Below are 27,190 nucleotides of genomic sequence, written 5' to 3' on the forward strand. Positions count from 1 at the left end.
CAGTTGTGGGATGGCATGGCATCTTTTGCTTTCCTGGCTCTTCCCTCGGCCTGGGAAGCCTTGGCTGTTGGTTTGGGGCATCATCACCTCTTGGGAGGAGCTGTGGGGGTTTCTTCCCTGAGCCACCTAAGGTAGTGACATCCACCTGGGGAGTGCCAGTGCTAGGGCTGGGTGATGCAGGCTTGGCTTGTAGAGCAGCTGTGTGTGATCCTGGTAACAAAACTGGTGGCCTGTGAGATTGTCCCTGTGTAGGCTGGATGTCCAGCTTGTTTTCCATCCAGAGAGGCTGTAGCTTGGGGTCTGCATGGGCCTGAGAGCTTCCCCTGAAGTTGTTGCAGCCCTGGCAGGACACAATGGCTCCATGCTCATGGGTGTGAAGGGGACCAGGACTTGATGTGACTGGGCCTGTGGAGTTGGTGAGTGAACAGTAAGGGAAAAGTGCTTCATGTATATTTGGACTATGTTTACTTAAGAGTAAGTGAAAAATAGATTTAAACAATGGAGAATTTATCAGCACTTTCCCACAACAGGTTCAGGGGCCAAAGGAATCAGGAAAAATGGGTTCAATTGGGTTAATAGGACTCTTCCTGTTCTTTAGTGTTGTTTTCAGTTTGGGGTTTTTGAATGTCTGGGTTTGGGTTTGCAAGAGAGGATGGCAGATAAAAGCTCTCAAGCTGCAGCCTTAAGTCACTACCCAGTGAATAGTGCTGTGTGCAGTTGAACACCTCTGTGTAGTTTCCTGCCTTGCACTGGCTCTGCTTATTGGAGCAGCTCTTCACACAGGTCCCTGTGTGCTGGCACAGAGCCTTGGACTGGCCAGCCCCAGGAGTTTGTGCTTTGCTGCAGAGTGTGTAATTATTCACTTGATGACTCAGTCAGCAGTACTGTGAGTGTCAGCATGTAATTCTTCTCTGCCCTAAAGTAATGGTCTTCGACCAATGGTCCAGGAACTATTTCTATGGGTTTGTGGAAGATAATGAGAAAAGTGAGGCTATTGTCATTAGGCTTAAATTCATTATTCAGGGATCCATACCTCCATTTGAGATGCTTTATAGGTCCATGAGTTTCAATAGGCTGAAACCAGTGGCTCTGACAGCTTTCTTACCTTCTGATGGTACCTTACATAGTGCAGTATCACCACTTTTTTCCCCCCTGGAGTAACAAATAGGAGGGAGTACTAGGTCACACTTTTGTAGAGCAAACTATTACCAGGAAGCTATAATGGTGGTTGTCTAATTGAATTGACATTTTATGTATTATAAGTGATCATATTAAATGAATTTTATTGTGATATGTATCACATTGTGTGAGGTTTTGGGGGAAAACTGCTACTTTATGCCAGATGTTGCTGAGAGGACTATTATAAATGGCAAAAGCATAATAAAGGCTGTCTCTTTCGTGCAGGATTTATGTCTAAGGTCTAAATTTTAATACTCTAATTGATATTTGGATTTTATTCTGTGCATTTTTTGATAACATCCATTCCAAATGTGCAAAAAAATCAATCTAGCCCTAAAAAACCCTTGAAATTTATGAATCATATGTGATTGACAAATGTTGGTCTAATTTTAATTTTCTTCTGGTTATTGATCAATACCCAGATATTCAGGGTAGGTTTTCAGCTGTCCTCCATGAGTTTAACTTCTATATTATTGGAGCTGAGTCTTAACAGAAAAAATACTGTGGGAAGGGTTGGTAAGATACAAAAGGTTACTGCTCTGCAGTTGGCTCATGATGCAGAATTTGATGCTACTCTTTATAAGTGCTGTAGTCTTGCCTAAAAAGATCATTTGCCTGGGATATACTGCTAGAGTTGGGGTTGGTGGGAGCACCATCTATACTGTGCAGGTTTTCTTCAGAAAAGTGTCTAATAAATCCTCCTCTGAAGAATTGCAATAACTGCTTTTGGTTTTCATATCTGTGTGACTCCTGTATATCCAAAAGATAGGAGGCTCGTGTGCCTTTTCAGCTTTATTTTGTGTGTTTACATTCATCTTGAGTGGCACAGGCGCAGGGATGGCAGATTGCACAGGAGTATTTTTATTAGGAAAGCCCAGTAATACAAATAGTTGTAAAGTTTGTCTAGACAGAAGAATAGACTAAAATAGCAGTGGAACATGGGCAGGAAGGAAAGAAATACTAGTGTGTGTGTGTTGATGGGGGGAATACACAGGGCTGTTTCTACCTCCAGGACAAGTCATCAGGAACATGTTACCACTGGTAAAAGAAAATCTTGAGGACAGACAGAGTCCCAGGGTTGAGAGCTGTCTGAAAAATGAGAACATCGTTGTGGAAAGGTAGTACCAGACTTCTTAGATAGGGTTTTTTTGGTAGGTCAAGGTAGGCTCATTTTTTTGGCCTTTCTTCCCTTAAATTTTAGTGACATCTTTCAAATCTTAAAAGCTGTCATAATGAAATTTTTTTCTAATTCTTATATTGAACTTTTTATTATTTTTAGTAACAATACATTTTTAGTAATATAATAAAATAATAATAAATTGTTAGTAACATTTTTGTAAAAGTACAGTAATGGAAGTTGGCAGAAATAAAAATAACCCCAAACAATATGTAGGACTTTGATTATTTGGTTATAAAAAGTGATTTTTTAATTTAAGGCCACTGTCCTGGGATCCAATTCACCACTGCCTTATACTCATTGTCAAGAAGTATTTCACAGATGTGGTGCCAATGCCCTCATGGAGAGGCCTTGCTGTTTCATGCCTGGGCTCTTGTAAAGCTCTTGTTGCTGTTGGGCAGAGTCCTGTCTAGAAATAGTTCCTTTTAGTGAAAAAGAAGAGTCGTAACCTGTGTGAGAAGAGATGTTAAACTGGCATGATTTTAAAATGTGTTATAAGTGGGGCAAAGCATCAGAGTACTCCAGAATTGTTGATAGCTATTGCCTGGCAGCACAGAAATATTTCACTTTTCTATCAGAGTAATACTGAGGGAAATCAAAGAACACTGAAAACTGGGACACTAGGATGATTGGCTTAGGAGTTAGTTTTTTCTTTTTTTCAAAGCTAAATCAGGGCTAGATTTCAGAGCTTTATTCATGTTCAGTAGTAGCCCCAGTAAAGTCACCTTCCTTCTCCTGACTTTACACACGATTCAAAGAGTTCTAAGAGCCCTATTAATAGTATTGAAATCTGGCTTGAACCTCGGCACAAAAAATGGTGGGGAAGATCTCCTGATCAGCACATTCTCCATGGCTCTAGTAAGAGCAAAGTTTGGAGAAACATACAGAAAGAAATGGTTAATAATGAACTGAAATGTAAAATTTTGGTTCAGTACAAGAGCATTGAGCGCAGTGATAAACTGTGGAATTGGATTCTGAGACAAATGGTAAACTCAGGCTGCCTGAAGCTTTTAATTTGTTTGAGGAACTGCTTTAAAGCAATCTTCTGCAGTGTAGTTTCATATATTTAGTTTTTAACTCCTGAAGTGAAGTGCAGCATTGGGAAGAGAGCAGAGGAGCACAAGGCCAGTGTTAGTGTGACCCCAACCCTTGATGCAGGGCTTCTGGGCACACTTGATGTATTAGGAAGAATACAGTAGCTTCCTAATAAATGTCCATTTTCCAAATCCAGTAGTACTGGTGAAGATGGAATAAATTGTCATTTTATGAAATTTTTAAAAGATCATGCTTAAATGGGAAGCTTTTTTTACACTACTACTACAACAGCATAAGTGGAAAAGCATTTATAGCTTGAACTTGCCTACTTCTTTTGGTGTGGGCAGACAAAGTGAGTTTCAAAGCATGTTCTCAAGCAAAAGATTTGATATTTGCAACCTAAATCACGTGGCACTGTATGCTTCCTGGGAGGGTGATTCCTCTAACAACCCAACTGTTAACTGGGAGTGTGCAATTAAAAATGTATGCTGTGTTTGTCAGCTCTTTAAACTGTTCAAGCTGGTTACATAAGGTGAAGAAATTCATTACATAAGTTACACCATGAATTGCAAATTGTTTACTTAGTTGTGACAGCCATAGCTTAAGATATTTGTAGGCTGAGGGTTAGTCAGGGAATATATTTATGAATCATTTTGAATAATGAATAAATTTCAGATTTTTATTTGCAGCCTGTTAGCAGACAATTAACAAAGAAAAAAGGATAAAACTTGTCAGAGTTGTATTTAAATGACTGTCTGCTCCAGATTAGTGACTTAAGCTGGGTAGCTGAATTTGTACTGTTGACTAAATTTGGCAGTTCATATCTTGCTGTCAAACTCCTGAGTCATCAAGGCTTTTGAATGTTTTTCTGCATAACTGTATAATTATAGAGAGAAAATAAACTAAGTACATTAATAAGGCTTAATTAAACATGCATATGTACAGATACTCATGTATACAAATGAAAGTATCCAAACTTCTATGTTCTTATTGAGCATCAGACACAGCAGTACTCTGCAGTACAAATTCTCTGTAAACTGTGTTTCAAGTCTTTTCTTCTACATGGATAATAAAATTCAAACAGCCTAGTAATGTGTTATAAATTTCTCTAATTGTAAGAAATGCTGGTGTCTGAGTTTTCTTATTTCAACTCCAGCTTTCCCAATATAATTGCTTGTTCCTGTTCTGGAACAAAAATAAGCTATATTAGTATCAAGTGGTTTGCTTGTAACACAGTGTACTGGATTCTCTGCTAGGATGATTTTTCAGGAAAAATCTTACCTTTATTTCAAAAATCACATCAAAAACCTTATTTCAATATAGACTACCCCATGAGTGTGTGTTCTGGGGTTCTCTTAACTCCAGCCAAGTCTTATGCTCTGGGCTGTTCACTGAGAACCTTTTGTGTCAGCTGTGGGCAGTGAGAGCCACCTGCTGCCATGGCAAAGGCTTCTGTCATCCTTTCCTTGGTGTGGGTGACTCAACTAGCTGAGCAGTAAATCTGTGATCCCATGGCCTGCGGGAAAATGTGGGATCTGGCTGTACCCTTCCTTCTTCCCCCAGGCCAATGAGCTTTCCTTAGAGGTGCCTGAAGGTCACTTGTCCTGACAATCCATGGTCTGGCTCAGCTGCTAGGGTAGTTGAGGATTATCAGTTCATGGATGCCTGGACTGGCCCTTGCTTCTCTCAGCCAAAGCTTTTGGGATGATTGACAAGTGCAGGGCTGCTGTTGGCCAAAGTGTTTTCTTGCAAGAAAGGTAATTCTGGGGCTGGAATGGCTCACAGCAAGTTGGCTGTGTGTCAACAGAGCAGCATGAAGTTGACTTAATATAGAATGGCCTTTAACTCTGACTGTGATCACCTATTTGATGTAGTTTTCATGTAGTTTTGTGGTGATTAATGAATATTTATCATTCTGGAGATCTTCCAGTGGAAAACATTTTAATAAGTACACAAGAATGTTATTGAAATGCACTTCATTGCATAGCAGGAAAATGTGTCTTTAATTGTCTCTGTAATTGCTGGTGGCTGGATGCCGGCTTGGCAGGGAAGTGGCTTCAGAGCCTGACCCATGTAAAGACTTCTGGTGCTGCTGTGTGTGTGTGAGCAATACCTGCTTTGAGAGGTAGAAGTGACCTCTGCTTCACTCTGAGTTCAGAGCCAATGAACCAAGTCACCCTGTGAAGGAGGCAATAGAAATTTGGAGAAATAAAGTAGTTTATAGGTTTTCTTTTTCTGCTGGGGCTGTTCACCCCCATTTTGAATAACTTATTTTAGCAAGGCAAGTGAAAACTTCATTTCCCTTAATGTCAGCATTCCCTTCTCCATTGCTTTTGCAATATTTTTTGTAGCTGTCATTATGATAGAAGGAAATCTGTAAAACAAAGCAACTAAAAAATTAAACTAAGGAAAGTACATGAAGCAGGAATCAGTTTCACTTCTCCAATAGTGTGAAAGATGCAGTTTGTTACCAGGCAAAGTAATTTCAGAATATTTTTTTATGTTTCTGAAGAAAACACTAATTAAAGTATTCCCTGCTGGTCTGCTGCACAAGGCAGCATAGCTCTGATGCTGTTTAGAGGACTTTCAATGGCTGTGCTGAGCAAGTCTTATGGGTGGGTAATGGTGGTTAAAGTGGAATGGAGGCTAGAGGTTGTTTATTCTTAATAAAAATGTTAGCTGAGTAGAGAGTACTTCAAATAATGTAGTGAGGTCATAGTGGCAGAACTTAGAGAGGAGAGTTAAAATATTTAATTAGTCTTGTGTTTTTTCCCCTGTTCCCATCCATGATATACAGATAATTCTTACTGTCTTCTCCTGACACCTCTGTGCAGGACGAGGGAGAGCTGCTGAATCAGTGTAGTCTTCTGCTATTGCAAGCAACTGCTGGGTATAATCCCAGCCCCAAACATCTTAAGATACATATGAAGAAGTAAAATTTAGGCCCTATTAAAGCCCTTTTTTCTTGGGTGACTCCACAAAATGTTGGACTGCACCTTTGAGGTTTTTTTGGGCTTGGCTTCAGTCTTAATCTCTGCCTTCTCACAGCTGACAGTCTTGCTCTATTGATGGGATTCTTCATTGCATCTCTTGCCACCAGCATGAGGTTTTTTTCACTGACTTACCACCTCATCTCGAAACTGAGATGAGAATGTGGCCTTTGTCAGTTCCTTAGCTCCTTTGCATACCTGCTGTTATTTGTCTCTACAGGGTATTTTGGGATTTAGCAGGGACAGTGTGCTAGAGCCAAGTGAAGTCATGTTTGGCTACAGCTGCTGGAGTAGATCCTTCTTTGCCTCTAAAGAGCAAAGAGAAGCAGTGGATGTACTTTAGGTCTTAAATTGCCCATTCCTTTCAGGCACAACTCTTGTTGCTAATATAGGTGTTAATTTTAACAAATCTCATTAATCTGTTTCCTGTGGCTTTCAGAGGTGTGTTTGTTAGCATCCCACATTTGGAGAGTGTTATAGTGAATTTGCCTGCTTTGAGATCCAGGTAGACTACTTAGTTGATTTTGGTTATCGCAGTGGGACTTGCACTTGGTACAGATAAAATCTGGTGAGGCCAAGCCTTCAGACAGAGCCTGTGTACTTCTCCTACCCTGCCTGGGTCAAAGGCAAAACACTCAGATGATGACTGGGCACAAATCACAAAAGGCAAAATAGTTTTTTCCCCAAACTGTTCCCCAGACATTTGCTCCAGTCTAGACTGCTGATTGGGAGTGTTTTGAGTGACCTGACAGAATGTGTATGAGTTTCTGGGGCAGTCAGAATTTTTTCAACATGTTATTTCCCCCTTCTTGATGCTCCTTCTCTGTTGTCACAACTCGCTTACTTCTTAGATGCCTACAGCTGCAGCTCACTGGCATGGATCAACAAAACTGGGTGGTTTATAAGCTGAGAAAAATATAAGCAACACACTCTCAGATGAATATTTGACAAGGAAGAGGGCTGAGAGACTCAGTAGTGTTGGTTGGAAATGTATGAAAAAACAGGCAGCCACCTTGAACAGAGATTTGTCATCTTGCCAGGGAGCCATAGGGAGAGAAACCAGCACAAGCTGCATCCAGTCACTTGAACATCACTCAGCCATATTCAGTTGTGTGCTAGCTTTGTAATACAACTTTTCAGTTGCCTGTGGTCTGTGAACGATTCTATTTAGAACTTTAATTCCCAGAAGATGGAATTTTTGTTTTGACTTTGTGGTTGATGGTTACTTAAATACAGAGAGTTATGCTTGGGAAAGAATGCTAGTTGTGCCAGAGACTAGGTATTGGAAATGGAGAGTAATGCAGAAGGGGAAAACCTTAGTGGTGCTGCATTTTTCTTTTCTCCTAAACAAAATGCTTTGATCTCCAGATGAAGCAACTAGCACAACAGTTCACGTTAATTGATACCACTCAATCATCAATCCACTCGGCTTCTGCAAAGAACATTAGTTCAGCAGCACTGGCAGAGCATCAATGGAAGTTAATTTTAATGGTAATTTGGAACCTGGCTTATTTCTCTTTTAAAAGGTTTTTATACATGAAATAAATTTTTATTGCTAATTCATTTCATTATCATCTGGTGTGGGTTCACGCTAAATAGTGCAGTTCATTCTTCCTTTTCTGGAATAGGGGGAAGCTACTGTCCCTCCCCAAATACTCATGAGTTGTGATTGTTGTTTGTAGTTCAGAGAGGTGAAATTCAGAGTTAAGGGAGCAAAGGTTAAACCAACAAAAGGATATTTTTATTTCATATTGAAGCAAGCTGCAGTTCTTCCAACCAGGTAATTCATGACACGGGAGTCTGGGCCTGCTTGCCAAGGCACGTTATGGACTCTGGCAGGACAGTGCTTCCACTTTTCTTCTGTCTGATAGGAGCAGCATAGCCCTAAGCCTAATGATAGATTCTGTCAGAACCTTCCATCATGCTTTTTAGTGATATGGCAGAGCAATGCAGTTAATAATGCCTGACTGCATCCCTGATGCAGCACAGCTGCAAGCGTGCACAGTGCTGCAGGTATGACGGTACCCATTTCCAACAGGGCACTTGAGTGATTATCCCTGTCCTTTCTAGCTCTGGGCTGAGGTTCCAGCAGGCACCAGCATCCTCCAGGCAGAGATAAATAACTGACTATATCTAGCATAGCTTAAAAATTATTTAAAAATCTTCTCATAAATATTATCCTAGTAGGAGTATCTGTGGTGATATGAGTCTGCTTTTCTCCTGTTAGAAGTGAGACTGGCATCCTTCAACTACTGTGCACGTTGTATTTCTCAGATTCACTTTATAGGGTTAGGAGTAATAGCTGAGGGGAAATCATGCTCAGCTTCATGTCAGCATATTTGGAGATGTTGCAGAGCTGTCCAGTGTTGAAGTGATTCAAGTGTTGTATTATTGCCACGGGTCATGTGCAACTGTTTGAAGTAAACCTCTTTACTGTTTTTGTACTTCATGGCATGGAATCAGGCTCCAGAATGATCAAAGCCGCAGGCTTAAATTATCCTAATTAGGCAAAATCAGAGGAGCATGAGTCGAGGCTTAAAGGTTGCCACAGAGGCTGTGTGCAGCTTACATGTCCTACTTCCTCATGGGACCTCAAGAGTATACATGTTTTTACTTCCTTTTGGAGTACAAGATTCTGAGCCTTTTAAACAACTAAGACTATTTCAGACTCTGCTTTTTTGCCCTGGTATAATATGAATAATAAAATTGCAGGCTTGATCATAAGTAACAATTCTTGTGGGTGAGGTGTACAGTTTGAGCATCATTATATCATTCCACTTTGTCTTTTCTTGGATTTTGAATATTAGTAGTATATCTAGCTACGTTTATTTTTTTTATTGTTTAAGTACATCTCTCTACCCCAGTACAAAATCAGCTTATGGTGTGATATTGCAGAAGCACTAGAATTTTTCATCAAATGGTGAATAAATTGGATCTGGAACACTATTAGTTTCACAATCACATAATGCCTGTGTTTCAGTGGTTTTCTGGGGTCCCAGGATGAGGGAAGAGACGAGACAGTTGACTCCATGCATCAGAAGGCTTGATTTATTATTATATGATATATAAGATATAAAAACTATACTAAAATAATAAAGCTAGAGATTTCACTACCAAGGCTATCCTAAGAATAGTAAAGAATGTGTAAACGAAAAGTCTTCTCAGCCTCAGACACTGGACAGGTGTCCTGTGATAGGCCCCTAACTGGAAACAGTCTGAAGGGGCCAATCACAGACCTTCCCGTCGCATTCCACAGCAGCAGATAAGAATTGTTTACAGTTTGTTCCTGAGGCTTCTCAGCTCTCAGGAGAGGAAAATTCCTAAGTAAAGGATTTTTCATAAACTATGTCGATGACATCTCACCCTTCTTATTTTAGTAAATTAAAAAGAAAATGCAATCAAAAGATCAATCAAATGCTGGTGTGGAACCATCAGGGAAACCCTTCACCTGCAAAACACCAAATTCCCATCACATCACCAAAACAATCTTAAAATAGAAGAAAATGCAAAAACAGTCCAAGGAAAGTTCATTGCTTCAAGTCCAAACAGCTGAGTTTCAGGAAAAAGTCCAAACTGAAGATGTTCTTCTTTGACAGTGCTGAAAAGTCCCTTTTGGTCCTGAAACAGGCTTGCAAAAATTTCTGAGCTGCTAGCTCTTTCAACCCTTTTTATTTAATTTTAATTTTTTTTTTCTTTTTTTTTTTTTTTTTTTTTTTTTTTTTTGAAAGAGCAGTAGCAGACAATGGCCCACTGAGGCCCCAAACAGGCTGGTCCACCAGCCACCGTTTGCGGGGGGCCCTGCACCCCGTGGAGGGAACAGACCCGGCTCACAGAATGGTGGGCCAGGTCCAGGCGGGGGGAAGGGGGGAAGAAGGCCCCCAAACCCAACAGGCGCTGGCAGGGAGGCCCAGGCCCAGGGAACCGAGCCAAACGGCCCAGACCCGGCTCGCGGAGCGGGCTCTGTGTTCTCTCAATCCGGCACACAGCTGCCGATATCCGGGCAGCCCGAGTGACTGAACGCTTCAGCCCCGCTGAACCGGTGCAGACCAGCAGCTGGGGAAGAAAAGCTTTCCAAGGGAACAACACCCCATATCTGGGGGTGCTTTGTCCCCACAGCAGATGAGCAATGCTCACTTTGCACTGTGACTCCGTCCTCTGCAACGCAAATGCAGAAGGTGTTCCCTCTTTCTGCCCCTCGGTACCACCCCCACCCCCTGCGGGCTGGGGACCGGAGGCAGAAGGCTCAGGAGCCCCCTCCCTCACGCCGCAAGGGCGCGCAGGGGGAGTCAGGCATTCCAACCCCCAGCGGGAAACGCCGAACTAGACCCGGGTCAGCCCGCGAAAAACACCGAGATGGAAAGCAAGCAGACGGCCCGAGCCTGCGATCAGCTGTCCAGCCACACCCCCCCCACGGAGGGGCAAGCCTGAGTCCCCTTCCCCTGTCCCAGCCCCCCTTGCAGGGGCAGCCTCGGGACAGCCCGAAAAGCTCGGGGGAGGGTCCAAGCTGATCGCGGGCACTGCAGCGGCCGCTGCGGTCGGAGCCCACACGGGCTCTGCTGGAGGGTCGGGCGCGGGAGGGACCGGCGCGGACGGCGTGGGACCGACCCCCGCCGGAGGCGGGCCTGCGGGAGGGGCTGCAGGTCCCGACTCCGGGACGGGCTGCCGTCGATCGTCGCTGCTGTTGAGTGTGTCGCCTAGCAACGCGGGCGAAGCCGTGGGAGGCGGTACTTTCGCCCCGGAACCGCGGACAAGCTCTGCTGGAGGCGATGGGTCCACCCCCGCCGGAGGCGGACCCGTGGGAGGGGCTGCAGGGACCGGCCCCTCCTCTGGGGCGGGCAGGGGCGGGGCCGTTGGCCCCGGTTCAGGTGACAGAGCCAACCCACCTCCCCCGTGAGGCGGGGAGGCAGGTCCGTCAGCTCCTGCTCCAAGGTCGCAGAAAAAAACTTCTCTTCTGCCGCGGGCAAAGCTTCGCCCCCCCACCCCCATTCGGGGGGGCTGGAGATTTCCAGGCAGTGGATTCGGACAGGCTTGCCTTTTTCCAGCTCCAGCGAGAAGGGAGACAAGCCCCGTGCATTTGCAATCCACTGATATGCTAAAGCTTTCCGTTTCAAAACTGGGAAGAGAGTTCTGAAATGCGGGTAGATCTGAGGAAAGCCGAATCCCCGGTAGAAAAGATCTCTGACAATGAATTCCATGCATTCCCAAACATATGAGTCAAAGGCATATAGCACATCAGAGAAAAAACCATGGTGTTTTGCCCACCGGAAAAACTCATAGAAATGTGTCGTTAGCATAGGAATGCTGTCCTCATGACCCCATCTCCTCCAGAGGCCGATAAGTTTCTCCTCTGAGGGAGAGAATGGAACCTCCGCCTCCGTAGGCACCCTCTGCCACATCTTAGCCCACCTCACACGAAGGGCAGCATTTTTAGGAAGGGCAGTGTAAACAGTACCTTGCGACAGTGTGCTCTGGGCTTCAGCAGGCTGCTCTGTGCCGCGAAGACACCCGGACATCTTGTCTCGGAGACTTTCCAAAAGGTTCTCTCTGTGGCCAGCCTCGGCTGTGAGCTCTGTCCAGTTTCAGGATCTTCAGTTCTTCAGCTTCTGGCTAGAAGCCACTTCTGTGGTGACGTCCCTTTATTCACTCGGGTTCACCATTTGTTACATGGTTTTCTGGGGTCCCAGGATGAGGGAAGAGACGAGACAGTTGACTCCATGCATCAGAAGGCTTGATTTATTATTATATGATATATAAGATATAAAAACTATACTAAAAGAATAAAGCTAGAGATTTCACTACCAAGGCTATCCTAAGAATAGTAAAGAATGTGTGAACGAAAAGTCTTCTCAGCCTCAGACACTGGACAGGTGTCCTGTGATAGGCCCCTAACTGGAAACAGTCTGAAGGGGCCAATCACAGACCTTCCCGTCGCATTCCACAGCAGCAGATAAGAATTGTTTACAGTTTGTTCCTGAGGCTTCTCAGCTCTCAGGAGAGGAAAATTCCTAAGTAAAGGATTTTTCATAAACTATGTCGGTGACATGCCTGGACTCATGGGAACCTGGACGAAGACTGAAGTTCCTAGTCGTTTTCACAGCACTGCTGGATTACAATAGATGCTACCAAGCCTGTAGGAAATCTAAACAGAGAAACAAAGTATTTTCTTTTGCTCCCTCCTTTTAAAGACAACCTAAGTGTTCTTAAATACCATGGTCTATATGTCAAGAGTACTTAATATTCTTCTTTAAAGTAAGTTACTGTCATGCAATTTCATGGTGAAATCTTTTATTCCATAGTTGAAAATCTACAGAGTAACAGATGAATACTGTTATTTTTCATTTCTTAGGATAACTTGGTTATTTTCCAGTAGGAAAGATTTTTGCTGGAATGGGGAAATAATAGCTGGAAATTTGTTTTCTGCCATTCTCTACAATTCTAGACCACTTGCTCTCATTTTGGAAAGATGCTTATTAAATCTCAGAAAAATATTAAAGCTCTGGAACTAGATGAGTTTGAAGACAGGTTGGATGTGGCTTTGAGCAACTTGATCCTAGTGAAAGGTGGCCCTGACTGTGGCAAGGGGGTTAGAACTGGGTGGTCTTTAGGGTCCTTTCCAACCCAACCTATTCTATGATTCTGTATTTCCCAAGTAGCTTTTCTTTAGTCCATTATGAAGTGTCTGGATCCAGTTTTGCCTTTGTGTGTGCTCCTGGCAAAGGCTTCTTTTGTGTGGATGAAGTTGCACTCCTGCACATTTGAAAGCTGTTCACTTACTGATATTCCAGGATTGGAATATTTTACTTGAACTGTGTCCATGTACTAAGATTGGTTCTCCACATATCCTGCATCTGCTGTGGCTACATTCAGAAAAGCTGTTTAATCCTTAAAGTGTAAAATCTACTGCATTTGCAAATGTGTTATACAAACATATATGATAATGGCATCAATTTCAGAAACTGGGCTATTTTTGGGGCTATTTTATTTCTCACTCCTTTTAGAGCTCTGTGCTGCTAGCTCCTTTGTCCGTTGTTTTATGCTTGTTGCCCACTTGTGTAGCTAAAGCATAAACTCTGTAACCCCTTCTGTTAACCATCTAAACTTGGCTATTCTTTTCTCTAGGCATGATCAGGCTGGTCAGTTGCCTGAGGAGGACACAAGCGTCATCTTTAGGTGATTCCAGTTATGTCCAGTGGCAGACTTGGGTGTTCAGTTTGGGGTATTGACTGTGCTGCCAGTGAGTCTGGCACTTGTGCACCCTTACTGTATTTCTACTGCAGTATGAGATGGGCATTTTCCTTCTCCTTCCTAAGTCTCCCAGTCCTGGGAGTGCCTCCTGAATCTCAGCAGTGTGCATGCCATCTTCATATCTTGTTCTCTTTAAGGTTGGCTGTACTTGCAAATCAGTTTCATCAAATTATTTCTATGTACAACTCACTGAGCTTGTACTGCAGTGTCTTCCTGGTGCTGCATTTGCCTCTTAGTCTGGTGGGTGGAATCTCTGGGCAAGATCAGCTTGCAGCTATATCTCCTTACTATGATTTTGTCACGATTGCTGTAATTAAACCTGATATAGCAGAACCCCAGGAGATAAGAATATTGAGATAATGGCATATTTTCTTAAAGGTTTGGATGCTTTCCAATTCATATATTTTCTGTTAGGTTGGCATGTTGTCTTCATCCTTTTCATCAGTGGGGCTGATGATCCAGTGGAGGCATGCTTAGAATCATCCTGAATCTCCTTCACCTCATCCTGTACTCAATGAACTGAAGCCTCATACTCTTTTGGGAAGAGACTAATACATAAATTAAAGTTGGGCAGCAGTACTGTCTTTTATTAAATAGTTTCAGATATTTTAGAGAAATAGACTGTGCAAGGTAGTTATAGAGTAGTAACTAAAATAGGATGTGAAGCATTCATAGAATACAACACATATAATAAAACCTGGGTTTAGAATTAATCATACAGATAAAAATGTGTCCAGAAGCACATAGGATGCTGAATCATGGAGTTTTTAATTTTTAAAACCAAGCCTTGCAGTTCAAGTCTTATCTTTACATATATACAAAATTATCTATCTGAGCAGGGTAAGTGCTAAACAGGATCAGTGAAAGTCTTTCAGGGCACAGATTCTGTTCACTGTAATTGTACAGTGAATTCAGTGAAGGGAGAATACAGTGAATTGGGTGTTATCAGAGGTTACTGAGACACAAGCCTTTATTAAATTCAGACTAGGAGTATAGAGTAAAAACATAAATCCTGAGCTGGCAGTGTCTGAATAAATGCCTGTTTCCATAACCCCTTCTCTCTGAATCTGAATTTCACCAGTGTGGTGTTAAAGGCCTGTTCTGCACCTTCCAAATGGTGCTTGGAAGAGAGCTCTTCTTTGGTCCCATTTATGCAGATGGGTCTTCTGGGATATGGTTGCTTCATCCTCTGTCCGGATAAGGATCATAAAGGAGGTTCTTGAGTTGTAAAGGGCTGAATAACAGTTCAGGCCATAAACCCCAGTGGGATTCTTTCAGGCGCAGGGATGGTGGGATGCATTGGATGGTGACAAACGTGTTCAGATGTGCAGTGCTCACCTTTCAGGCAATGCTTATTGCTGCCATCCATGGGGTTCTATTATCTAATGATGCTCAGTGCACTTCGAATCGTGTCTTTCCTTCTATGCAACTTTCTTGACAGGCAGCAGAAATATTTAGTCCAGCTTGTCCTGGTCAGAACATCTTACATTGCAGTGAGTGGGAGACCTTCATACTGTAAGCCTCTGATTTGATTTGACATTTCAGATGGGAAGGTGCAAGAAGTAGTAGATGACATTTATTGGAAGACGAGAGAATGTTACAGGCAAGAGAACATGATGTCACAATACCCTACCAAAGCATATGTGCTGACCCAGCAGTAGATGGATGGATGAGAAATTCTCATCCCACACCTTAATACATTTAAATATTCACCAGCACTGGGTCTAAACTAAGGTCACATGATTTTATAACAATCTGACTTTATTTGGCATGGGAAATAGATGCTTTTAGATCTATAGGAGTTTTCCCAACTCTCTTCTGCTGCCCTGTTCCATAAGTTAGGCTGGCTTCAGCTATTTTTAATTTCTGCATTAAAGTGCATCACATGCATGTCTTAAGAGAAATAATACAATGAATCTTAGCTAAAGTGCTTGGATACTAAATACCTTTGATACTTGACTAGAATAACTTAATTCCTTGTTCAAGATTATGCTGGCAACAGGTCATCTCACTGCTAACTTTCCCATAGCTGGAGCTATTGGCATACTCTGACCCTTCCAGATGTGTACTGGGAATAAGCAAAGGGAAGGTTGGGACTGGAGAGAAGTTGGTCCCTTTTCAGTTTCTGGTTCCCTCTATCGTCTTGGAAGGGCATTTATCCTTCCAGTGTTTTTACCTGCTGTGAAATGTGTTGTTGTTTGGTACAGAGTGTCTGCAGAGATGCTGAGATTCTAGCCCAAAGTTGTCGACTGAAGTACTTTTGAGTGCAGCAAGACCTTGATGCACCAGAAATGAATTGCTGTAGTGTTTGCAGAGAGGTGCTCAATGCCCAAGCCTTCTGTACACAAGGGCATATAATGGTATTGCAAAACTCATCACTGGATAAGTAAGGGCACAGTCCAGTCAATTGGAAAAATATTTTTTGATCACATCCACCAACTTTTCCTATTTCAAATATTCTTCAAGAATAATTTCCTTCTGGCAGGAGAAACCACTTATGATTTCAGACAGCTGTGGAAAGATTAACAATATCTGTGGTTTATAGGCTTTAGAATGACCAAATTGTGCTTTTGCTCATCTTGGATTTCACAGTACAGTTGTCTCATCTTCTTATCACTATCTTTATCTTCCTTTTCTTTTCCTTCTAGTTGTCTTTCAGTTTGTTTGACTATTAAAGGACAACTTTTAAATATCTACATAATGCTGAATTTCTCAAGGCCTTTGTTTGATTGAAGCCCTCATGTACAATAGTAAGTCCAGTTACAATAGTGCAGCAAACAGCCTTGCAAGGGAAGGGCAGTGAGCTGTGCAGTCTTTTGTCCCTCTGAATGTGTACTCCTTTACAAAGGAAGATGGAGTATCTTTGTAATTTAGTCATGGTAGCTCACAAGTTAATAATTTGAACAAGGACAATCCAAGGAATGACTTCACAGGGAAAGAGCATGGTCAAACATGAAGCTGTTCCTCACTTCAGAGAGACATTTTATAAATGCCTGTATAATTTAATGGTCCCTACTCACCAGGAAAAAAAATCTCAATGTTCATTTCAAGGTAGTGTTTTGTAGCTTTTGTCATCAGACTGGATGATACAAGTAGTTATTCAGCTGGTAGAGTTTGAGGCAAGAGACGTTATGGACTTGCTGGGAGAAATGCTGCTCACTTAGGGATGATCTCATCTGTTAGCTTTACTCTGCACTTAGATTAAATAACTGCAGGGGATCTTTGTCTCAGAAATACTTTATGTATGAAGTGATGTCTTGAAAATATCTTTATTCCAATTACTGTACCCTAATTTTTTTCTTGAAATTACTAGAATAGGGACAGCATAAAAAAGTTATTAATCTTAGAGAATCTAGAATATAAGGATATATTTAAAATAGTATCTTCCTACCAAAGAGAGAATATGTTGAAAGTCTTCTGTTTGTGCAGTTTTAGTCTCAACAGAGTCCTTGATGGATGGAGATAGTCTGTCTCATCTGCACAGGATGTAGAGAGAATAGTTTATGGGTTTATATGAATAGCAGGGTGTCTTTCTGGTAAATCCATGCTGTAGTCTGCTCATAGGGGAAAAAGCCCAGCCGGTTGCAAAGCTGATGTTGGATTTCTTCCTCACTTATCTGTTTGATAGGCTAGTTGTCTGCTGGTATTACTGCTTTTGGAACTGAGATAATTTCAAATGCTTTGGTTTCTCCTAGTTACCTTTAATTTAAAATATGCAAAACGGGATCTATGCTAACAGGGGTGCACTTCCCAAATTTAAGGCAAGCCAAATCACCTTTATATATAACATATGAGTAAGAAAATTGCATCCTAATTTCAACTTATAAACAAAATGCTTTTTGACTAAAAGGGAAAGAACTGTCTCCTTAGTTTCTATAAATCCCTACCATACGACTCCTGCCACAGACTTTACTCTTCCTTCTCATTTCTCTTCATCACAACTTATGTTCTAGTTAAAGTTGTGAAACTCTGCCTGCCACCGCCCCCCCCCCCCCCCCCCTTAGCTGCAGGACAAAACCTACATGAAAATGATATCATAAAGATGTTACATAGCTCATATAAGTCCTTTTTTTTGAGGGGGAGAGGCGGGAATTTTTAAAATTTTTTTTTTATTTTAAGAGACTCCTGTATGCAAGCGTAAGATCCCCTGTAAGTGGGCTCTTCTGGGACATTTGTCTGGGTTAGGTCTCAGCCTTATTTCCTCAATGTTGCATGCAAGCATCTGAATGATTGTGTCATGTTGTGATTTCTGCTGTTTAAACATGAGGTTGAAGTGCTACAAGAAAGCTAAATGCTTTCTCCAGCTCAGTTATTTGTGGTGCTTGCTGTAAACTAACAGGGGATACAGAGAAGAGCTTCTATTCCTCTCACTTTAAGAAGGGGACAGAATGTGTCTAGAAAGCCACATTTACATTGCAAAGCAGCATGCAAAAGAGCTTTCCAAGGCAGAGAGATGGGCACCTCAGACTTCACTGCATGTGATCACAGATACTCAGCAGGATGAGTGATATCAGTGGATCCACCCTTCTTTTCTTCTTGGCCATCTGGGACCCTGCTTCTTAGACATCCATTTGAAATAGGCTTTGAAGCTAGCTAATGAAACATCAAGCTCCATGGAAGCATCTTACTATGAGTATAGGGTGTGCATTGATATAGAAGAAACCAGTCCATGGAATAGCCTTTGCTGTGCTTTTTCTTTGGCTTGACAGCAGTGCTGAGTTATTGCTTTGTTCCATGAGCTATTGGGTCATCAGTGAGTTTTTACTGGTAATTGCTGTCTCACTGACTTTTTATTGATCATTTAATTTATGCCTCCAAACATGTGGGAGCAAATATTTTTCAGTCCTTTTAACCTCCTTAACTTTTCATTTGTGCTCTGCTTCCTTCTCCCCTGTGGCCAGCCCAAAGCAAATAGGTGGACAAAAAGATTAATAGAAGCAAGGAGATGCTTTCTTCCTCTCAAGTGCCCTGTGGCTTGGAGACTGTTATTAATAGCTGAAGTAAAAAAGTGTTTCATAACCCTCCTCTTGCTCCTGCTTCCTTGCCAGCCCCCTTTCCTTGGTCCCTGGAGAGAAAGTGTGAGCTCATCACTTTCCAATGCAAATTCAGCTTTTGGTCTCATTCTTGGATTCTTTTCTTATCATGGGTGGAATATTTATCTTCTGCCAGCTGGTGGCTTTAAGCAAGCTGCTATTTGCTGGGCTATCCAGAGAGCATGTGAGGAACAGGTCTGGCAAAAGCTGCTCGAGCTCTTTATTTTTCCTTTACTCTGAAAATGTTGCTGTCTGCTCAGTACGTGTGCACATGTTGTCTGCACCTCTGTCTTTGCTCATACAGTGGTTAAAAAGAAAACATAGACATTTTGGTGTGGAATCAGAAGTTGAAATGTAGGTAGGTGTAACTGTCTGAAATCTGTGGTAGTTGCTCTGTGGAATCTGGTCGCATAAAGCCCACGCACAACAAAGCTGTTGTGTGTCTGGAGATTCATTACCTTCAGGGATGGCTTCCTTTTCATGTGTGCACTAGATCTGATTTTTTCCATATCTCTAGAGATCTGGTGGGTCCGTAGTGAAAGGGAGCTGGAAGAGCTTGCCAGATGACCTGGTAAGTGGGAAAGGCACGCTGTTGTCTATTACCCCATTTCTGTATGGATAGTACAGTATGGTGGATCCTTTCAACCATCCCCCCCTCGCTAAATTTTGGAAGACTGCTTTACCAGCTGAGCATTGCCTAACAAGTTTGACTAAGCTAGAGGCTCTGAGAGAGTCTTTATTTGGAAGTTAAGTGAGATGAGCTGTAGAAGAAAAATAGAAGGAAAAAAGAGCATCATGGTTCTGCTTCTCACTCTGAAAAAAATGTTTGCTCTCTTTCCTAGTGAAAATCTTTAAGCTGTTCATTTTGTTAATGTATTTTCTGGATATGTGCCATTTTGTGGACAAAATATTTATTTTATGTCTCATCCTTTCAGTTGCGCTCAACTCAGTGGATACAGGCAAGCTTTTCCTTCAGGTAAAACAGAGGAGGCTGCAATCTTCTGAGTATGTTTTCCTGAAGTTCTGTGTTTGTTGCATTTTTTGGTGGTCAGTAAAGGCATCTACATAAAAAAAGCAAGTTTAAATAAGATTGTATATTGAAATATCCACTGAATAGCCACTGGGAACCTAACAGGCTGCAGACTTTCTGCATTTTATCCCAGAGGAGGGAGTCTATAGCTGTGTCATGTGCTTGTAAGTACATTTATAGTTACACTTAAGTACAGTTAGGATTTTTTTTATTTTCACTTGGATAATTGTTTCTGAAGCAAAAAGCATGCAAGGGGACAGAACCACTTGTGAAAATTTAATGCTGCTGGTGGTTTCAGTTGAAAAAAATCCATGAAATGTAGAAAAATGTTGTAAAATTTTCAGAGTATGTTTTTCAGACTTTCAATTGAAATACAGTTGTAAAATTATTCCTTAAAGGCATCAAAATAAGTTACAGATCAATACAGTCTTGCAGCTGTACAAAACTTTTCTGGTGACCTGAAATTTTGGTCAGTTTTTTTTCCCTTTTGTGATATGGTGGGATTGAATTTAAAAGAGACAATTTGTGCTTAGGACCTAATGTTCACCTTTAGGACCTAATGTTTTCAAGGAGGGGATGTTACTTCAAACTGGCTCTGCTCTTGTACAATTAGTTGAATTTCCATTAGCACATCTTCTGATTTAACTTTATTTGTGAAGAATCTAACGGTCATCATCTCTCAGCACAGTGTGTTCTGAACCAAAGCACAGTAACCAGAATGATCAGGTGGTCATTTCCAAAAGTGCTCTCCTGATCCATGCCATGTGTTCCCATAGACATGATCATTGTCTCTCCCAGTATCTGACCCTTGGGTCTGTCTGTGAATGGGAAAGGGCACTGGCTCAGATCCCTCTTTGATTTTACTGAGATATCCAGAAGGTGAGTAGAACCTGACTGTGCACCTCTATCCACATGCAGGGGAGGCAGCTAGGGACTAGCAACTGAGTCTTAAACCCAACAGACAGAAACTCAGCTCATCAGCTGAGTGGAGGCATCAGCCCAATTCCTTGACAGCTCACAGCAAGCAGCAATGAGCACCAGGAGTTGTTCCACTTTATCTAGGACAAGTAGCAACAAGTCCTACTGGCAGATCAAGCTGAACCTCAGTGCAGGATGATGCCAGAGCCACTTAGGAAGAAACATCTCTTGTTCTAATAGTTTGGCCCATGCTGCAACTGAAAAGCTATGTTGAGCTTCATTAATTAGAACACTGGCTTCTATTTATGCATATAAGTTAATGAATATTCACCAAACGTGTTGATTAAGGTGGTGATTCTTGCATATTCTTCCTAGATTTTTAGCCCTTTACTCTGAGGTATTCTATTATTTGAAATATTAATGTGACACCCAGGGAATTTCTGATTAGGTAATAAGGGTGTTCAGACATTGGAATAGGTGCTCAAGGATGTGCATCTCCATTCTTGGAGGCATTCAAAACTTGATTGGATGAGGCCCTGAGCAACATGAACTATATTTGGATCTGATTTTAACTTTGAAGTTGTGTCTCTTTTGAGCAGGGCATTGGGCTGGTTGACATCAAGAGAGCACTTTTAACATAAATAATTCTGCAGTTAATGCAGAAGATAGTGTTCCTACATTTTTGGTATGAATCTATTTATAGATCTGGAAAAAAATATGTAACCAGTACATTTATGGTTAGTATTACTCCAGAAGTAACAAAATAATCCTGTTAAAGGTGTTGCAATACTTTCTAATAAGTATCTGATTTCATTAAAAAGTCATCCAGAGTTCGTTAACTAGTCAGCATATCTGATTGCATGATTGCAATCTGATTGCAATCTCTGATTGCAGTTATGTCATAGCAGCTGGTCAAAGTAGAACTTGATTTCCCCTTCTATCCTCCTCCAGGGTTTAATTTGACCAGTTAATTCATGCTAAAGCTGCAAGTCTTGCCTATATTAAGGTACCTCCAGATGAGTTTTGATGACTCATAAGAAATGATTAAAGTAACTGAGGGCAGCACATACATTTGAGGGTGATAATTTTGAAATGGCACCAGCCTGAATTGCCAGTGCTAGCTTGAAGGATGCAGAAATGCTAACACAAATAAACAATGTGAGATTCCAGGCGAGAGAAGGCTTTGAAGAAAATAGTAGATACATACGCTGCATGGAATTGCTTTTTGTCACCAAATCTTTGTCCTAACTATGATTGTAGCCTCTGGAAACCTAACTGAAATATTATGCTAAGAAAAGTAACCCACTGTGAACTTCCTCTGCTCTACAGATTTTCTGAAGATAATGTGAAACCCTTCGAGGCTAAATGTCCAATCTATATCTCTTTTTTTGCTATGGAGATAGTCACCCAATGAGGGACCAGTAACCAAACCATGGAATTAAGGCAATCTTTCATACTGAAGGCAGTTTCTCATAATGAAGAGCAAATATATGCAGTGAGCGCAGTTGCAAGCCAGAGGCTAAGATTTCTTTTGCTAGGAAATGTTTGTGTAGTAATTCTCAAATAGATTTGTGAAAATTAGAACTAGAACAAAAGGTGCATTTTGTGGAGTTTTATGCTTCAAAACAGTTCATCCAGTGGTATCTGCGACACAGAAGAAGGAAAAGCTGCCTGGGGGTAGCAAAGGCTCAGAATATCCGCACCAGTCTTTCCAGGGAAGCTCATAATATCCAAAGCTTTGACAGGAAATGTAGCAAAACAAATAATAGTTTTACAGCTGGATCCTTCTTAGAAACCAATATGCATACTATAAGAGAAGAATGGGTGTCCCCTGGTTCAGATCTCTGCATGTTACAGAATGCAAGGTGACTCTCGGTCCTAACTTGTGTGTCTGGAATGGCTACACCATAGCTCATCCAGAGTGAGTGAGCTGCTAGCTCCCTGCATCTCAGTTTCCTGATGGCTCTAACCTAGGGACTGCTGCAAAGAATCTTAGTGTGGAAGGAATTATCTCTATCTGGAAGTCCTCTAGCTACTGAAGGTAACTTTTTCACAGGCATTGGGTTAATCTGTAGTTGAACCTTTAAGGATGGTCCCACAATCTGCAGCCCTGAGAGCTGAGGCAGGGGGGAAGTGAGAAATATTCTAGTCCTCAAGACAGGAGAGGGAGAACTCAGATAACCCATGCAAGTAACTCTGTGCCATCTTGGGTTTAATCTGAAGTGATATTACTGTCACCCAACTGCTCTCACAGGTTACCAGTTTGATGAAAGACCATGTCAAGGACTGCTTTCTGTTACCAGCTCTCAGATGGGTTGGTCTGTATTATGCAGAATACTAAACCATACAATCACACTGACACTGTAAATTAATGAAACTTGGCAACCATCTTTGTAGAAGTCAAACTGACCAGGTCAAATGCCTCTGGGTGCTTCTGAGATCCACCATTTACAACAGAAATAACCAATACCTTGGTGGCATTTTGAATTTCCATTCTATTTTTGAAATTAACCATGGTGAAAACTGTTCCTTGGGGCAGTTTGAAAGAGTTTAGATATTATATTTAAGGGAGTGGTGGGGCCACAATGGTGATGAAGAAATACTGGCCCAAAAGTTCTGAAAATGTTTTCTGTTGACCTACTAGACAAATACAGTCTGGACACCAGCACTTTGACCTTAATTGATGTCAAGTCTCTTCTGTTTAGAGTGGGAAAATGGTTCAGTCACTCCCTGCATTACCAAACAGTTTGAGGCTTCTACTGGGATGGTGTTTACAGCTCCAGCAATACAATGGTAGGCTGAGTTTCTCTAGCAGCTGAACTAACATCAGGATGTTAGTTGGTAAAGTTCTGAAAATTGAAAAGAAAAACATCAGTGTTTTCAGGTGGTATTTGTCCTGTGGCCTGGGTTAAAAGTTTTTCTTATAATGGAGAGAGGAGGAAGTATTATGTGCTAAGGTGATAGTATGGAGCAATGATCAGCAGATATGAGAGGGAAACTGAGCATTTGAGTGAGTCAGTAAGAGGAGGTGCATGCTTGATGCTGTGAATACTTAGCTGCTCAGGATGAAGCTATCTCTGGTTTCCTTATCTCCAATTTGTTTGTCATCTGACCTTTGCAGGAACAGGGGGTTGCCAGACACAGTTAGCAGCTGCTGAATCCCCTGAGAATCTGTGCTTGTGATGATGGCATGGCAGAGGTTTGCTCTGCATGGTTCTATTTGCATCCTTCTGCTGATCCTTTTCTTAACACTCTATTGGAAGATGTCAGTTACTTTTCTTTAGGATTTTCAGCAAGCATTTCCCTTTGGTCAGAGAAATATAGGATATACTACATCTGTCCCTGGAGCAGCTTTGTGGTGGTTTTTGTGTTTCTTGTGGCCGGCTATAACTCTTGCTATAGCTAAAAAACTCCCAACTCACTGCTTTGCTCTATTAATACTGTTCCCAGTTACTGGAGCAAAGTGCAGAGCAAAGCTGCAGTTGCAGTTGGTTTAAGTTTGTGCTGAAGGCTGGAAATGCTCCATCAATTGCAGTTTCCCTATTGAGGGTATGGAAGGGAAAGCTTGCTTTGCTTCCTATTTCAAAGACTGGAGTGAGCATAGCTAGTAATTTTTCTAAAGGTAAAGGTTTTGTAGCCTTTTTTTGAGAAGGCTTTCCAGCAGAGCAGTAGTTTTGATTCTTGCTGCTCTTGATGCTTTTGCTCTCATAGGGACCTCCAGGACTTGGATCTTTGGGCATCTTGAACATTGTTCTCTTCTGTGTGGAACAACTAGGGAAACATCAGAAGTAAGAAATCATCACTGCTTATAGACTCACTCTTCTCCTAATTTTTATTTCCAGGTCCAGGCAACTGAAGGCCTTTTTCTTAAGTTCAAAAGCTGACTGTAACCTCTAGTTAGATATATGCTGATGTAGTTGCATTGACTCAGCATAGTCATTCTTCTACACTTGTGAGAGTGGGTTTAAATATGTGGGTCATGCTTAAATGCCAAGCAATCACAAGCATTGTCATTTTGGGCCATGAAAATCTTGAGTTTTCCAGTAAGATACTGCCTTCTTCTGCTGAGTGGACACCATTGCTCCCTGGTGGATCTGGCAGGGCTTCAGTGCCCTCTGTGAACAGCCATGCCAAGTGCTGTACCGTGCCTTATTTGCCCACCCTGGTTGATAGTTGTCCCAAAGCTATTTTTGTGTGTTTCAGTCTCATTAGAGCCACATGGAAGGAAACATAAGCCCCAAATTATGGATATGGTCAAGTGATGACCTGAATTCAGCCAATAATCTCTTTCTGCTTTAGACTTTGGTGATAAAAGTGATATTGAACAGCTTGCTGCATTACCACCAGAAGTATTTGCAGAATTAGAAATCTAATGCACCTTACTAGAAATTAGTCTTTTTGGTTCCAGAAAAGCTGCAAATAAAACTGGAGTTGTTCTCCCTTCCTTGTGTAAGCTTTTATTTTGTATCTTGGCTCTGTGTCTCTTTCTACTATTCTATATAAATCTCTTGTTTGGGCAGGTATCTGATAACTTAAAGATTAATTTCTGACAAATAAGCATTTGTTATTTTCTTGTTGATGCTTCTAATCTATAAAAGCAACCTAGCAAAAGGGGATAGGAAAACCTATAAGAAGGCAAGGTTGTGATTTGGGGAATTTTTTAAAGCTCTTTGCACACTAGCTCTCTTTTTATTTAAATACTATTCTTAGTTTGAAACTTTAATTCTGGGCGTACATTTGGTGCCCAGATGGTGCAGACTCACACAGAAGCCCATCACGCTGTCAGGGCAGGCGGATACATATGTAAATATTTTGCCTTTTCCCCCTATAATATTTGGCTTTGTCTAATGTAATTGCTGTCAAAGGCAGAATGTGAAGAATACTTAAAAGAAGCAAACAATGAGGACCTCAAATGTTTATACTGCACTAACTCTGAAAGATGCTGGTAGACTGTGATGTAATTAATAACTTGTTTCATAGGTTTTCTTCATGCTGTGAATTCATGGTCTATAATCTAAGTTCATGCCAAGTAGTATTTTACAACCCCTAGTAGAAACCTGTGTTTGTAGTAGTTTAAAAGCATTTTTTACCCTGTGGAACTGTCAATATAAGGCTAATGGGTCTGCCTTTTCAGTTCAGGCTGGCAGTAAGAGTCTTCTACCTGCGTCCTGGTGTATAACGCTCTTTATTATTTATATAATTCATTGCTTCATTTAATTTATTCTATTGAGTGCTTGTCCTGATGTATTTTTAATACATAAAAGCATTTCCAGTATAGCTGCTTCTCTGACTAGTGGTAGCTAGCAACAAACAGTGTGGCCAACCACATTAAGGATACCTATTTAGTTATCAAATAACTAAAGCCAAAACAACACTATGTTAGTGGGAAAATGACTTCCATGAGCTTTGACTCTGACAGCTTAGTGAGAAGGTCTAATAAAGCCAGTGTTAGCTGAGAATGCTGGCAAAAGCAATGTAGGAAACCTGACTGGCTTTCATCAATACAAGAACAGTTACACAGTTACAGGTGTCTGATCAGATGTGAAATTTGGCTAGGCTATAATTCATGGAAAGCATCAGACTACACCAGACTCTTTCTTCTAAGGATACTAACTATGCAGAGAGATGCCAGGAGATCAGATCCTGGAGGGGCAATTATTGTACAGGAAGGAAAGTGTATTTGTAAGAGGAGATGTAATGATGTGACCAGAAGACATCAGAAGCAGCACATGGTGCTTTTTTCCATGGAACACAGGTGAAATTCAGAAAATACAATGGGAAAAAAATTTTTCCATTTCAACCACTGATGTTGCTATCTGAGCCTCATTGTTCAGAGATGCCAATGAATTCTGTCTCTGAATCTGCTGTAAAAGTGTCTAGGTACCTTCAGGAGACAGTGTAGTCTGTCACATGTTCCCCTGCTGTGGGGTGGAAGGAGTTAGGAAATTGTTCACTACCTATATGCGTCAGAATTCAGGGCATCCCTCTGGCTGTCCTGGACTGCCAAGACCCCTCCCAGGGGGCTCAGAGAGCCTGACACAGAGCCCAAGACACTTGTGGTTTTGATTATGACCTGTGGAGGAAATTACCAACCTTTTATGAAGATCTGCAAGCCACAACAGTTTAAGGAGAATGAAGGTGAATTTATAACAGGGTGATAGATAGTAAATAGATTTTTTGGGGTTTTTAGCTTGAGGGTTCAGGGGACAAGATGGAGGAATCTGGGCATGTCCAGCCTTTCTCCTTCTTCTTGGCCTCCATCTTCTGCTGTGATATTGGCACTTGTAGATTGGTTTAGAGTAGAAGCTCACTGTCTAACATAGGTGATAGGTATTGGAAAGTAATTGTCAATATTGTACATGTAGTTTTTAGTATAAAAAGATAACACCGCCCGGGGGCAGGCAGAGAGGCTCTGACTGTCTTGCTGAGCAGACCGCAGCTGGACAGGAGAAAAAATTTTATAGATAAGATACAATAAATGATCTTGAGACTGAGAACTGAAGAGCTCTGACTCCTCCTTCGAGAGCTGGGCTGGGAAAGAGACTTTCTAACGTATCTCGGGGTCACTCTGACAAGCTAGAGA

The 27,190-nt window shown here is 41.6% G+C and overlaps 1 protein-coding gene across 1 annotated transcript in view; it reads left to right on the plus strand.

Moving 5' to 3' along the window:
- The window catches only part of TMEM178B (transmembrane protein 178B), a 211,472-nt gene that overhangs the window by 31,923 nt on the left and 152,359 nt on the right, over nt 1-27,190 (plus strand). The window lies entirely within an intron of this gene.

This window comes from Serinus canaria, chromosome 1A (genome assembly GCF_022539315.1).
Source record: "Serinus canaria isolate serCan28SL12 chromosome 1A, serCan2020, whole genome shotgun sequence".
NCBI classification, from domain to species: domain Eukaryota; kingdom Metazoa; phylum Chordata; class Aves; order Passeriformes; family Fringillidae; genus Serinus; species Serinus canaria.